Source organism: Hyla sarda, chromosome 3 (assembly GCF_029499605.1).
Source record: "Hyla sarda isolate aHylSar1 chromosome 3, aHylSar1.hap1, whole genome shotgun sequence".
NCBI classification, from domain to species: Eukaryota; Metazoa; Chordata; class Amphibia; order Anura; family Hylidae; genus Hyla; species Hyla sarda.
Genome location: NC_079191.1, coordinates 231,289,369 through 231,304,543, shown reverse-complemented (window position 1 = coordinate 231,304,543; position 15,175 = coordinate 231,289,369). Strand labels below are relative to the sequence as shown.

At 41.3% G+C, this 15,175-nt stretch overlaps 1 pseudogene; it reads left to right on the top strand.

Annotated features, from left to right (window-relative positions):
* The first annotated feature begins 3,961 nt into the window (after positions 1-3,961).
* Positions 3,962-4,121, top strand: LOC130363226 (U2 spliceosomal RNA; annotated as a pseudogene).
* Positions 4,122-15,175: the final 11,054 nt, after the last annotated feature.

The window sequence follows — 15,175 nt, the reverse complement described above, 5'->3', positions numbered from 1 at the left end:
TGATAAAGAAAATTATGGGATATCGTTTATTTCACGCTACTCGAGAAATGCTAAGCAAGTGGAAAAAATTATCCACAAGCACTGAAATATTTTCGAAAATGATACTTTTCTTAAAGAAGCGTTAGGAGAAAACACTAAACCAAGATTTATTTATAGAAGGGACAAAATAATTGCTCAGCAAATCGCCCCCTCATATCCGTATATATAATAATGGTATAAATGTTGGTAAAAAGAAAAGAATAAATGAAAATTATGAAGAAGGTGCATTCAAATGTGGAAATAAAAATGTTGTATGTGCAAAAATATCAAACATGGTGAGAATTCAGTTACCATAAAATTACAGGAGAAAATATTAAAATTAAATCACATTTGATTGCAGTTCAGATTATGTTATTTATTCTTTAGAATGCCCCTGTGGGATCCAGTATGTGGGGCCAACAACTCAATCCCTACGAAAAAGAATCACATCTCACAGATTCAATATTAAACATCGGTATCCGAAACATAATGTATCCTGACATTTTGCCATAGCCCACAATGCAGATCCGGAATTACTCAAAGTCATCCCGATAGAACAAATTGAAAAAAGTCTAAAAAGGTTTGAGAGAGTTTTTATATATTTATATTTGATACTTTATCCCCTAAAGGTTTTAATGAGATGCTGGAACGTATTTAAAAACCAAAATGTTTAAATTTTATAGGTGTGTTTTTCATCTGTATACATAATTTCTTGTGCTAAAGGTGATGGGGGGTTTAAATAGTTGTTCTGTTCAGAACGTGGGAATCCCTGAGAAAGGAGACAACTCTGCAGCTTACTTTATATTATTCTGTGTTTTTTATGTTGTTTTTGCTTTGTGCAATTAATGTTTAAAAAATTTACATAGTGGATCTATGGGCAATATTGGTCCGGAGTACCTTAAAGAGTACCTGTCATCAACTAAACTTTCCTGATCCCCCTCCCCATCTGTCCCTTACTCTAACTATGCCTATCCCTGTGTTTATTGAGGTTTAAAAACGCTGTGGAAATACCTTTTTTTTTATCCCTCTTCATTAGCTCAGGAGCACTGTCTTTCTGAGGGGTGGAAGGAGGCGTGTCCCGGCAGGCATGATGTCACATGAAGCCTGGCCGGGACTCTGCTTCTGCCAGTCTTCCTGTATGCTGCTCTCCCTCTGCAGCATTGTTTCGCAACCAGGGTACCTCCAGCTGTTGCAAAACTACAACTCCTAGCATGCCCAGACAGCCAACAGCTGTCCGGGCATGCTGGGAGTTGTAGTTTTGCAACAGCTGGAGGCACCCTGGTTGGGAAACACTGCTCTGCAGTGTGCATACAGACTAAGTACAGGGGAGGGACTGCAGCCTCTGTCTCTCTCTCTCCTGTGTGACTCTGCACTAACAAGTCAATGCTGAGGACCAGGAGCGGTGGGAGCAATTACAGAGACAGTAATTAAGATGAATGTCAATGGGGGGGGGCACAGAGCAGGGAGTGCAGTGAGATAATACAATGTATAAGATAACATGTGGTGAGGGGCAGGGAGAACACAGAGCAGGGGGGAGGGGGAGGTGACTAGCCTCTGTTATATGAGAGGCATGTGCAGGCTTGTAGCTCACAGTGCTGCTCCAGGCTGGGAGCGAGTCCTGAGCTGAGAGCACTGAACTTCCTGTGGAAGGACCAGAGCCCTTTTAGCATTAGTCCTAAAAGCTGTACATTTACTATGAAAAGTATAGGAATCTGTCTGCAGACCAGGCATAGAAGAGAGACCCCTAGGGGCCAAAAGTATAAAATGAAAAAACTGGTATAAATATTAATATTTTTTAATGAAGATATATTACAATATGTCTTCATTAATGATTATGAACAACATATTAAACGTTTTTGTTGCTGACAGGTACTCTTTAAGAACAAAATATTAAAGAAAGGTGGAGAAGACCCATCTTATTGTAAAAACAGCTGGAGGAACGAGAGTGGTACATAGAACTTGCAGGCACAAGGGGAGCGCTACGGACATCTGCTCCCCTCGGTGAAGTAAGTGTTATTACTCACTGATTTCTGTGGTTCTCCAGCTGCTGTGTGGGAAGGTGTGTCCGCTCCTCCATTTTTTTTCCTTCTCTTCCAGCATTACTATTCGGGTGATTATTATCACTAGAGGAGAGCCCAGCGGATATGAAAAAAGCCCCCTACATGGAGATGAGCCTGATGTTTTAGTGAGTGGTCTGTTTTGAGTCCACTCACAAAGCGTAAATTAATTGGTTTCTTTTCTACAAAATAATTTTATAGTATCTGCTAAAGTGAACTGGAAGCCGCTCCCAAAGTTTTTTCTACTTTCTCTTCAAAATACAATTGAATAACAAAAAAACTTTGAGGCCAAACTATAGGACCCATTGAAAGTAAAAAAATAAATTTAAATAGTGTCAATTCTGACACCCGATGCAATCGTCCTATACAATGAATAGATTTGGGCAGCTGGCTGCTCTTCTCTGGTCCCACTGTAGTATGAGTATATGACATATATATACCTATTATTCATATTTCCCACAGAGAGCTGTGAGTGGCTGGAACCATCTGGCCAACCACAGCTCTCTGCGGGAAATATGAATAAGTGATGCAAATTCTATTCACATCACTGGCCAGCGGAGTATAGTGCAGAGATGCGAGCGCAGGAGAAAGCCGCTCCATATCTGCAATAGATAGGACGATAAATAGGTGTCAGGAGTGATACCTGCTGAGATCTGTCTATTAGTACAGGTACTACAGCTCCCATCATAGAACATTTCAATGGTCCCTTTCTACATTTTTTTTATTGCCGGCTACATTTTTAGGTCCCTGCCCTCCCACATAAATTGATCCCTGTTTAAAAATTAACATTTTTTTTTGTCTTTCAATTTATGGGAGAGGGCAGGGACCAGAAAATTCAGCGCTCAATATTAAATTAGGATTTAGAATAAAAATTTAAAAAATTGAAAGACAAAAAAAAGAAATAAAATGTTAATGTTAATTTTTAAACAGGGATCAATTTATGTGGGCGGGCAGGGAGCTAAAAATTTAGCCGACAATAATAAAAATGTAGAAAGAGGTCATTTAAATGTAAAAATTATATATTTTTTTATAATTAAAAAAATATAAATATAACACTGGCACAGTCGATATCTCTTCAAGCTGCCTTGATACAACAAGGTGGAACCCTGTAGTTCCACCCAAAGGGGTTAATACGATATAACGTTTAAATTGTGTATCGGCCCTATGGAGGATGAAAATTATTGTATTAATGGCACTTACTGTGATTCTGGTAAAAAGTTCATACAAGATCGATGCCAGGAAAAAAAGATACACTGTAGTCCACTAGAAAAAAAGGTGTATATATATATATATATATGTATATATATATATATATATATGTATATATATATATGTATATATATATATATATATATGTATATATATATATATATAGGGGTCAGTACTTTCCTCAGGGAGAGGACACCTCTTCAGGTGTAACGGAGATTCAGGTTAGGCCATTTAGCACTCCGCAGGCATTCTGGGTAGGGGAATATGCAAATCAGCTCATTACACAACCTTTTCAGGTAGTGTTCCCTGGTATCAGCTTAGCTCCTGTTAAGAAATATAAAAAGCTGAACGGGATATATGCCAAGCCAGACTACTCCCCAAAAGGGAAGTTTCGACCCATCGGCAGACAGCTGTTTCGGGGTTTTTGCCCCTCGTCAGTACAGAGCAGGGTGATCTGGCTTGGCTGTGGTGAGAGGCCTGAGGCTTTAAAAGGGGTCAGTACTTTCCTCAGGGAGAGGACACCTCTTCAGGTGTAACGGAGATTCAGGTTAGGCCATTTAGCACTCCCTGAGGAAAGTACTGACCCCTTTTAAAGCCTCAGGCCTCTCACCACAGCCAAGCCAGATCACCCTGCTCTGTACTGACGAGGGGCAAAAACCCCGAAACAGCTGTCTGCTGTTGCTTCTCGGCCTTTTGGCTAAGATCAAGTGTAGTATCTGTTCTTATCAGTTTTCTTGCTGGTGGGGATGGGTGCTGCATGGAGGATGCAGGTGTACCAGGGCTTTCCGGGGCTGGTTCTGAGGAATCAGCTTGACGGCTGCCCCGATGTGACCTGTTCCCTCCGGGTCTCGCCATGAGGCTGAGGGGGTCTAGAGCCGAGGTACTTTTGTGCCTCGGGGAGTGGTGACCCCGAGGTGCCGAAACTCACTGGGAGGATGGACTCACTGAGTTGAAGTACGGGCACCATAATCTCTTCACCTTGTGGCACTCACCTCTTGATTCCCGGCTTTCTGGCTAGGATCAGAGAAATTTTTATAGATCCGGGCAGTATATCTGCACACATTCACTTATTTATTTCGTTTTTGTCTCACTGTGTCACTTTTTGTGTGTTGTGTGTTCACAGGATTTGTCAGGATGTGGTAGCCCTTCAGGGTGTCCCTCCTGGCGGTCTAGGGGAGGTGTGTGTGGCCATTAGGTTCCGCACCTCCCTGCAAACACCCCGGGTACTCCTGCTTTGGCAGGGTACCTACCGTAATCGGCTCTGCGGGCAGATACCTTGGCTAACGCCAAGGGGGATGCCGGGTGCATTTGTGGTCCCCTAGTAGCTTCGGCGAAAAGGGACATCGAACCTGGAACCTCGCAGTTACCTTTTGGTCCGGAGGCGAAGGGTAAGGTTTGTTGGGGGGCCTCTCTCCTATCGGAGAAGGGCTTGCGATAGACTGCATCCTTTGTGCACGTTTTTTTTGCACTTTGGGTGAATCGAAAGCACGTTCCTCGGCTTAGTTAAAAAAGAAAAAAAAAAAGCTGTCTGCAGATGGGTTGAAACTTCCCTATTGGGGAGTAGTCTGGCTTGGCATATATCCCGTTCAGCTTTTTATATTCCTTAACAGGAGCTAAGCTGATACCAGGGAACACTACCTGAAAAGGTTGTGTAATGAGCTGCTTTGCATATTCCCCTACCCAGAATGCCTGCGGAGTGCTAAATGGCCTAACCTGAATCTCCGTTACACCTGATGAGGTGTCCTCTCCCTGAGGAAAGTACTGACCCCTTTTAAAGCCTCAGGCCTCTCACCACAGCCAAGCCAGATCACTCTGCTCTGTACTGACGAGAGGCAAAAACCCCAAAACAGCTGTCTGCAGATGGGTCGAAACTTCCCTTTTGGGGAGTAGTCTGGCTCGGCATATATCCCGTTCAGCTTTTTATATTCCTTAACAGGAGCTAAGCTGATACCAGGGAACACTACCTGAAAAGGTTGTGTAATGAGCTGCTTTGCATATTCCCCTACATATATATATATATATATATATATATATATATATATGGAGGTTTATATCACCCTCTTTTCAAGATGACCACATCCACAATTGGCAAGACTTACTCTGAAAACAGTCCTGTATTCCTCAATATATACAGTTATTGCTTTAAATGTTGGCACACATGACATTTTTTTAGAAAATAAAGTATTTCTAACAGAAAAGGATTGCAGTAACACATATTTTGCTATACACATGTTTATTCCCTTTGTGTGTATTGGAACTAAACCAAAAAGGGAGGAAAAAAAGCAAATTAGACATAATGTCACACCAAACTCCAAAAATGGGCTGGACAAAATTATTTGCACGATTTCAAAATTGTGAAAAATTAAGATTGATTCAAGCATCTAATGCTCCTTATAAAAAGGGCAAGTTACAATTTTGGGCAATATAAAAATCACACCTGAAAGCAGGTAAACAGGAGAGAAGTTCACTTAGTTTTTGCATTGTGTGTATGTGTGTGCCACACTAAGCATGGACAACAGAAAGAGGAGAAAAGAACGGTCTGAGGACTTGAGAACCAAAATTGTGGAAAACTATCAACAATCTCAAGGTTACAAGTACATCTCCAGAGATCAAGATTTCCCTTTGTCCACAGTGCGCAACATTATCAAGAAGTTTGCAACCCACGGCACAGCCTGGAGTTGACGGCAGCATATAGTGGCTGAATGACACAGCCTGGAGTTTGCAGCAGCATGAGGAGAACATATAGTGGCTGAGTGACACAGTGTGGAGATGGCGGCATCATGAGGAGAAAATATAGTGGCTGAATGACACAGCGCGGAGGTGGTGACAGCATGAGGAGACCATATAGTGGCTGAATGACACAGAGTGGAGGTGGCGGCAGCATGAGGAGACTGCATAGAAGCTTAATGACACAGCATGGAGTTGGCAGCAGCATATAGTGCCTGATGACACAGCCTGGAGTTTGCGGCAGCATGAGGAGACCAAACAGTGGCTGAATGACACTGGTGGCGGAAGCATGAGTAGATCATATTGCCTCAATAGGGGTGTAGAAAACGTTGCCTTGACCTAACACGTATAGGGAGTGTGCTGTGTTAGTAAAATGATAGTTAATCAGTATGACATGCAAATTACAGGCATCACTATTAGAATCACTCCCGCAAAGCATCTGGAAGTGGCAGCAGGGAGACCATATGGTGTCAAAATTGTAGAGAATAAAGAGATTTTTTTAATGTAATTTTTATTTTATTTTATTTGAATTTATATAAAAATTTTTGAGTACCCATTCTGGTAAGCATCAAGCTGGCGATTCTCCACCAGGCAAGATGCCACCTGTTCCAGACCCTGCCCCTTAGCACCCCCCTGACTGTGAACGTGCAAATGTTTCAATTAATCAGTTATTGTTCATTGTTATCTCTCCAAGCTGTTTCAGTGGATTATTGTAGTAATTCCACAGGTAATATATGACGTCGACGACCATATGGCCTATGTCTTGAAAAGATGACATCGATTTTTTTAAATTTGAATTTAAGATTTATATTAGATTCCCAAGTTTAATGTTGCGACGTTTATTTTAAACTAATACTGTATAACCACAAAACCCAATCTAACAAGGAGTCACATGGTGGCACAATGACAGAGCTTAGAGGTGGCAGCAGCCCGATGAGAACATAGGGCCTCCCAATAGAAAATATTAAAGATATTTTGTAAATTGAAATTGAAGATGTTAGATACATGAACATTTTTTAAGTTCAATGTAAGGTGCCAACATCATAAGGAGACCATATGGTGGCACAATGGCACAGCCTGGAGGTGGCAGTAGCATGAGGAGACCTTAGGGCCTCACAACTCCAAAGATTAAAAGATACATTTTCAAATTTTTATTGAAGATTTTTGGTGGCAAGTGCTACCATAAAAATGTTTAGGTAATATCCCAGCAGCATGATTAGACCATAGGGCCTCAAAATCCCTAAGATTAAACAATACATTTATCAATTTTAATTGAAAAATTATGGTAGCTAGTGCTACCATCAAAAAGGTTTAGGTAATGTCCCAGCAGCATGATGAGACCATAGGGCCTCACAAGCCCAAAGATTAAAAGATACATTTTCAAATTTTAATTGAATATTTATGGTAGCTAGTGCTACCATAAAATGTTTAAGGTAATATCCCAGTAGCATGATGACATCCTAGGGCCTCACAATCCCTAAGATTAAAAGATACATTTTCAAATGTTCAAAGTTTTGCAAAGTTTCCTTTCCATTGATAGGATGTCTTGCAGATGGGGGAACACTTCAGGAACTGCTTGACAACCAGATTGACATGTGTGCCATGCAGGGCACATGGCTCAGGGTTCCTTGTCACAGCACAGACAAGATGTTCTTCCCATTGTCTGTCACCATGGTACCCATTTCCAGTTATCGTGAATTCGTGGAATAAGCCATAATTAAATTTCTTTATTAATGACTTTTAGCAGTTAGTTCCTCCCCTGTGTGACTCAGTTCACCAAGGCAAACCATGTGAAGAACAGCGTAACACCGCCGTGCCCTGCACACATGGTATGCTAGAGGGGCAATGAGACATGTCCGTGCAGTGGAGGCTGAGGACATGGTGGAGGATGAGGAGGCGGAGTCGCACTGTCACATGACCAACGACCTGAATGCGTGGTGGCGGAGGCGGCGTGACCTGTCCAAGTTGCTGTTGTGGCTGTGCAGGAACCACATTAACCCATTGGGCCGTAAAGGACATGTTTTGTCCCTGACTATGGTTACAGCTCTGCACATGAGCGCTGCCGTGCACTTTGGTACACAATGACAGGCTCAAGGACTGGCCCACCTTATGTTCCACAAAATTGTGCAGGGCTGGTACTGCCTTCTTCACAAAGAAATGACCACTTGAAAAGGGAGGGACTGCAGCACAAGCCATTTGGACAGCACATTCCGCTTCTGCGCCGTTGGATGCGTGGGCACATACTGTTGTCTCTTGGACATGGCTTCTCCGATGGATTGCTGGCAGAATGACTGACTCAAAGTAGGAGCAGGAATCCCTGTTTCACTACCTCCCGGGAAGGTAGGCTTCCGTGAAGCATGTGGTCTGCCCCATGCACGTTTGGGTCCAGACTTTCCCCCTTCTGGCACCATGCTGACTGTCAACCATTAGAGATGAGCGAACTTTTGAAAAATTCTGAAAAAATGTGGTTCGATCTGAATTTTATTTGCGGCGACCCTATATTAAAAACGTCTATTTCTGGACTACAGAGAGCCTCAATAGGGGTGTAGATCACTTTGCTTTGTTCTAACACGCATATGGAGTGTGCTGGGGTAGTGAAATAATACTGTTATTCAGAATGACATGCAGATTACAGGCATTGCTTTTAGAATCACTGCCGCAGAGCGGAACAATGATAGAGCCTGGAGGTGGCATTAGTATGAGGAGACCATTTAGTGGCTGAATGACACAGCGTGGAGGTGTTGGCAGCATAAGGAGACCATACAGTGGCTAAATGACACAGCGTGGAGGTGTTGGCAGCGATGAGGAGACCATATAGTGGCTGAATGACACAGCTTGGATGTGGCTGAATCATGAGGAGACCATACAGTGGCTGAAAGACGCAGCATAGAGGTGTTGGCAGCATGAGGAGACCATATAGTGGCTGAATGACACAGCGTGGATGTGGCTGAAGCATGAGGAGACCATATAGTGGCTGAATGACACAGCTTGGATGTGGCTGAAGCATGAGAAGACCATATAGTGTCTTAATGGCACAGCCTGGAGTTTGCAGCAGCATGAGTAGACACTTGGGCTTCACAATCCCTAAGATTAAAAGACAAATTTTTAAATTTAATTTAAAGATTTAGGGTAGCTAGTGTACCATCAAAAATGTTTAGGCCCAGACCCAGCAGCATCAGTAAACCATATATTTTGTCTGAATGACACAGCCTGGAGTTGGCTGAAGCATGAGGAGACCATATAGTGTCTGAATGGCACAGCCTGGAGTTTGCAGAAGCATGAGTAGACACCAGGGCTTAACAATCCCTAAGAATAATAGATTCATTTTGAAATTGAAATTGAAGATTTAGTGTAGCTAGTGCTACCATCAAATAATTTTAGGCCCAGACCCAGCAGCATCAGTAAACCATATATTTTGGCTGAATGACACAGCCTGGAGTTGGCTGAAGCATGAGGAGACCATATAGTGTCTGAATGGCACAGCCTGGAGTTGGCAGAAGCATGAGTAGACATCAGAGCTTCACAATCCCTAAGATGATTTTTGAAATTTAAATTGAGGATTTAGGGTAGCTAGTGCTACCATAAAATTTTGTTAGGCCCAGACCCAGGCCCAGCAGCTTCAATAAACCATATATTGGCTAAATGACACAGTGTTGGCTGAAGCATGAGAAGACCATATAGTGGCTGAATGGCACGGTCTTTAATTGGCTGAAGCATGAGGAGACCATATAGTGGCTGAATGGCACAACCTGGAATTGGCGGCAAATGAAGAGACAATAGGGCTTCACAATCTCTAAGAATAAAAGATGAATTTTGAATTTTACATGAAGATGTATTGTACCTAGTGCTACCATAAACACATATAGGTAATGGGCCCAGCAGCATCACTAAACCATGTAATTGCTGAATGACACAGACTGGAGCTGGCTGGAGCATCAGTAAATCATATATTAAACGAAAGGCATTGCCTGGAGGTGGCTGAAGCATCAGTAAAACATGTTGAATGAATGGCACAGCCTGGAGGTGGCTGAAGCATGAGGATACCATATAGTGGCTGAATGAGACAGCCTGGAGGTGTCATCAGGAGTCTTTAAAGTGACCCTAATGCATGGAATTTCTGAAACTGTGGACCAGCACCTTAATTTTGTTTTTCAGTATACATGGCAGATGTATGAGAGAGCCTGGAGGTAGTGGCATCAGCATGAAGAGACCATTGAGCAGCACAATTACGGAGGCTGGAGGTGGCAGCATTAGCATGAGGAGACCACAGAGCAGCACAATTAGAGAGCCTGGAGGTGGCAGCATCAGCATGAGGAGACCATATGGTGGCACAATGACAGAGCCTGGAGATGGTAGCATCAGCATGAGGAGACCATATGGTGACACAATGACAGAGCATGCAGGTGGTAGCTCTAGCATGAGGACACCATAGAGCAGCAGAACGAGAGAGCCTAGAGGTGGCAGCATCGGCATATGGAGACCATATGGCGGCACAATGACAGAGCCTGGAGGTGGTAGCATTAGCATGAGGAGACCTTAGAGCAGCATAATGACAGTGCCTGGAGGTGGAAGCATTAGCATGATGAGACCATAGAGCAGCACAAGGACAGAGCCTGGAAGTGGCAGCAGCAGCATGAGGGCCATGCCAACTGAGGGTTGAGTCTGAAGTACCCACCGACTGTTGACTGGGGTGTCGGATGTCACTTGGGATGAAGTGGATTACCGAGTGAACCTCACATGCGATGAAATGGATTACCGAGTGAACCGATTAATCACGGCTACTGGGTTGCTTCACTATGCTTAAAACAGTATTTGTGTAGAACAGCAGCAGGTGTGTACTATTGGCTGTCCTTTCACAGTATCTTGGCCCTTGAAAGAGTAACAGGTTTAAAATAGTACACTACTTAGATGTAGGTATGTGGTATGCACTTATGAGGGGAAAAAAATGTGCTACAGTACGGTTAATAAACATATTGGAGTAAAACCCCAGCCGGTGATTATTTTTTGGCTGTCCTTTCACAGTATGTAGGCCACAGATTAACAGATTAACAGGCATAAAATAGTACACCACTTAGATATAGGTATGTGGTATGGCACATCTCTGCCTGACATACTTAGTGCGTATATGAGGGAAGTACAATACGCTCCACTACGCTTAAAAGAGTATTTGTCCACAACACCAGCAGGTGTGTACTTTTGGCTGGCCTTTCACAGTATCTAGGCCCTTAAGACTTTAATAGGGAAAAAAATAGTACATCACTTAGATGTACGTATGTGTTATGCACTTATGAGGGGAGGACAATGCGCTCCAGTACCCTTAACACAGTATTTGTCTACAACACCAGCAGGTATGTACTTTTGCATGGCCTTTCACAGTATCTAGGCCCTTAAGATTTTAACAGGAGCAAAATGGTCCACCACTCAGATGTTCGCATTCGTTAAGAACCAAATTTTTCCTGAAATTTGTAACGAATTTGGATTCGTCAGATTTGATTCACTCATCCCTAATTACGTTCATCCACTGCAGGGCTGTACAGATAATAGATCGATTTAGTTCTTGAAATTTATATAAATAATCTCTCCTTCATGTATCCCATACAGGTGTAAGGGCATTACGCGCATACCAAATACCTGCTGTGTTTCACTGCTTGCTAAGTTCATTCCGTCTGCGGTATTATGGTGCGTCTTGCGTGACACGAATACGGTAGGTAAATTGTCTAATACGGGAAACCAGAGTGTCAGGAAGCTGTACACTGACAGATATAGATAAATACTTACAGTATTTTAAATTCACCAACAGTGATTGTGAATACTTCTTAACCTTAGAATACTTCAGATAATCTGAATATTTTTAAAATGTTTTTTTGCAATTTTTCTTGATTTTTGAGACATTATTGCTATTTTTATACTAGCATAATAAAAGCTAAGTTTTAAGGTTCCATATAAAGACACTATTTTTCTATGACTTTTTCTAGGAGACCTAATTTACCTGTCTAGTAATATAATTCCCACCGTATTAGTACATGTACTACAGCTCAAATCATGGAACAGTCTGTCCAATACTGGGATTAGTAGTACTACCTAAAAAATTTAAAAAGATAAAAAAAAAAAAAAAATGAAAAAAAGTGAAACACATACACACTTTATTAAACACAATATTAAAATACATTACTAATGAAAAAATTAAAAAAATTATTATAAAAAATATAATATTTTTACATTTAAATGGCCCCTTATTATTGCCAGCTACATGTATAGGTCCCTGCCCACACACATAAATTGATCCCTGTTTAAAAATTAACATTAAGTTTTTTTATTTATTTTTTTGTCGTTCAATTTTCAGGGGCGGGTAGGGACCAGAAAATTCAGCACTCAATTTTAAAAATTAATGAGGAGTGCATTTCATAATTTTTTTTCTAGTTTTCGTTCTAAATCATAATTTTTTTTCATTTTCACTTTACTGTTTTTTAGCCCAATTTTTTATATTGAGCGCTGAATTTTCTGTCTCTGCCCGTTACCAAAAATTGAAAGACAAAAAAAAAATGTTAATGTTAATTTTTAAACAGGGATCAATTTATGTAGGGATCTAAAAATGTAGCCGTCAATAATAAAAATGTAGAAAGGGGCCATTTAAATGTAAAAATAACAATTTTTTTTATAATTAATAAAAAAAATGTAGTAATAATGTATTGTAATATTGTGTTTAATAAAGTGTGTGTGTTTCACTTTTTTTCTCAATTTTTTTTTATTTTTTAGGTAGTACTACTACTCCCAGCATGGAACAGACTGTTACATGATGGGACCAGTAGTACCTATACTAATAGACAGATCACAGCAGGTGTCACTCCTGACACCCAATGCGATTGTCCTTTCTATTGCAGAGATGGAGCTGCCTTCTCCTGCACTCGCATCTGGCCAGTGATGTGAATAGAATTCACCTCACTTATTCATATTTCCCGCAGAGAGCTGTGATTGGCCAGCCACTCACAGCTCTCTTTGGGAAATACGAATAATACATATACGGCGTATACTCATACTACAGTGGGACAAGAGAAGAGCGGCCAGCTGCCCTCATCTGTACATTATATAGGAAGATTGTATCGGGTGTCAGAAGTGACACTTGCTGCGATCTGTCTATTAATGCAGGCACTACAGCTCTCAGCAGGTATCACAGCAGGTATCACTCCTGACACCCGATGTGATCGTCCTATCTAGATGCAAGAAAGCCGCCCGTAACTATACATTATAGAAGACGATCACAGCAGGTGTCAACCGGGGTGATCTGTCTATTAGCACAGGTACCACTACTCCCATCATGGAACAGTCTGTCCCAAGATTTGACACAGAGATTTAAAGAGCGTGGTTATCCAAGGAAAGTAATATCGAAGGCCTTTGAAAAAGCAAGAAAATCGGATAGAAACGTCCTACTGGGACCAACAGAAATGAAACCTTTGGATGAGTCTTTAAGATTCGTCTCCACATATAATAATCAGTGGATGGAGATCCGCAACATTCTTGAGAAGAACTGGGATATTTTACTATCTGATGGATCCAAAAAATTGTTCCAGAGAAACGTTCGTTGGTCTCACGCAGGGCCCCTAACCTTAGGGACATACTTACCCGAAGTCACTTCCAAAAACCCACAAAGACAATAGGAACTGGGAGAATAAATTGTGGTTCATTTCCTTGTGGTAACTGCACAATATGCCAGTTTAAGACTCCAACACGAATCTTCGCCAATCCAAGGGACGGAACAGAACATAAGTTGAAAAACTACATTAACTGCAAGATCACTCAGGTGGTATATGCTATTATCTGTCCGTGCAAATTGGCATATGTGGGACAGACAGGACAGCAATTACGTAAGAGGATACAAAAACATCTGTCCACTATTGCATTGGCGAAACGGGACAAGGATTTGGGTAAGACGCTGACTTCGGTGGCAGGACATTTCCTCAAGGTACACAATGGCCGATCGAATGGATTGCAGATTGTGGGTTTACAGAAAATCCACAATAACATCAGGGGGGGCCCATTACTAATAGATTTCTGCAGGAGGAATCAAGATGGATATTCAACTTGAATACAGTGTCACCAACTGGTTTAAATGAAGATCTTCTGTTCACAGGCTTTTTAGGTGAGTGTTAGTGTGGGATATGGGGGATATATTGGAGGATATATCCTGTGGTCTTTTTGAGCTGTCTTATCCTATACTGGTTATACTGTTCTATCTATGCTATAGAACTTTTTCCAGGATCCAGTTTTTAACAATTTTTTAGATTGATGCTGTGCATGAGGACCAGATACTTCAGGACCCTCATTTGGGTGGTATGCGGTGTCACTTTTTCAGGTGAGTGTGGTATTGCCTTTGCCTTTCGTTTTGGTTGTCCTTCTTGTCCTTTTCTTCTCTCTTCTCCCTTTCTTCTTTCTTCTTATTTTCTCTCTACTTTCCATTTCTCTCTACTTTCCCCTTTTCCCTTCTCCCTCCTTTTTCCTTTTCTCATCTTATTAGATGGTGTTGGGTCTTTTACTATTCACATGGGGTTTGTCCTTTCTTGGGGTCACATCTATATTCACGCTTTTTACACATCTTACCATTAAATTTTCATATTTCACATACACGTATTATTTCACATAATTAGTTATACACATCAAATACACCTACACATATACGTCCAGACAGGGAGTGACACATAATATATCCAATTTTCTACACACTAATTTTGGCTATTCATTTAGTACACTTTTTATACACTTATAACACATAGTTCACATACTTACATTAGATTCCCATCCACCTAAGAAGATCCAGAGATGGACAAGTCATTTATAATGAATTACATTTATTTTATATTATTTTTTATCTAGACATCTATCTCAAACATAGAATATGCTTGATACCATTTAACTACAAATTATCCTTGCCTCCATTAAACCACTGACGCATCACCTATATTATTGTCGCCCATCATTGGAGGGCCTCTACCACGATGAACCTGATCTCAATAGGGGACTAGATGGACCCACAACCCTCTCTGAATCACAAAACTAATTTGAGGACACATGCAAGAATAAAACTCTTAGAAGGTGATATAACCTAATCCAAAGAGGACCTGATGACAACATTAACAATTTGAATTATCTCTGCTCCATATGTGCCTTTC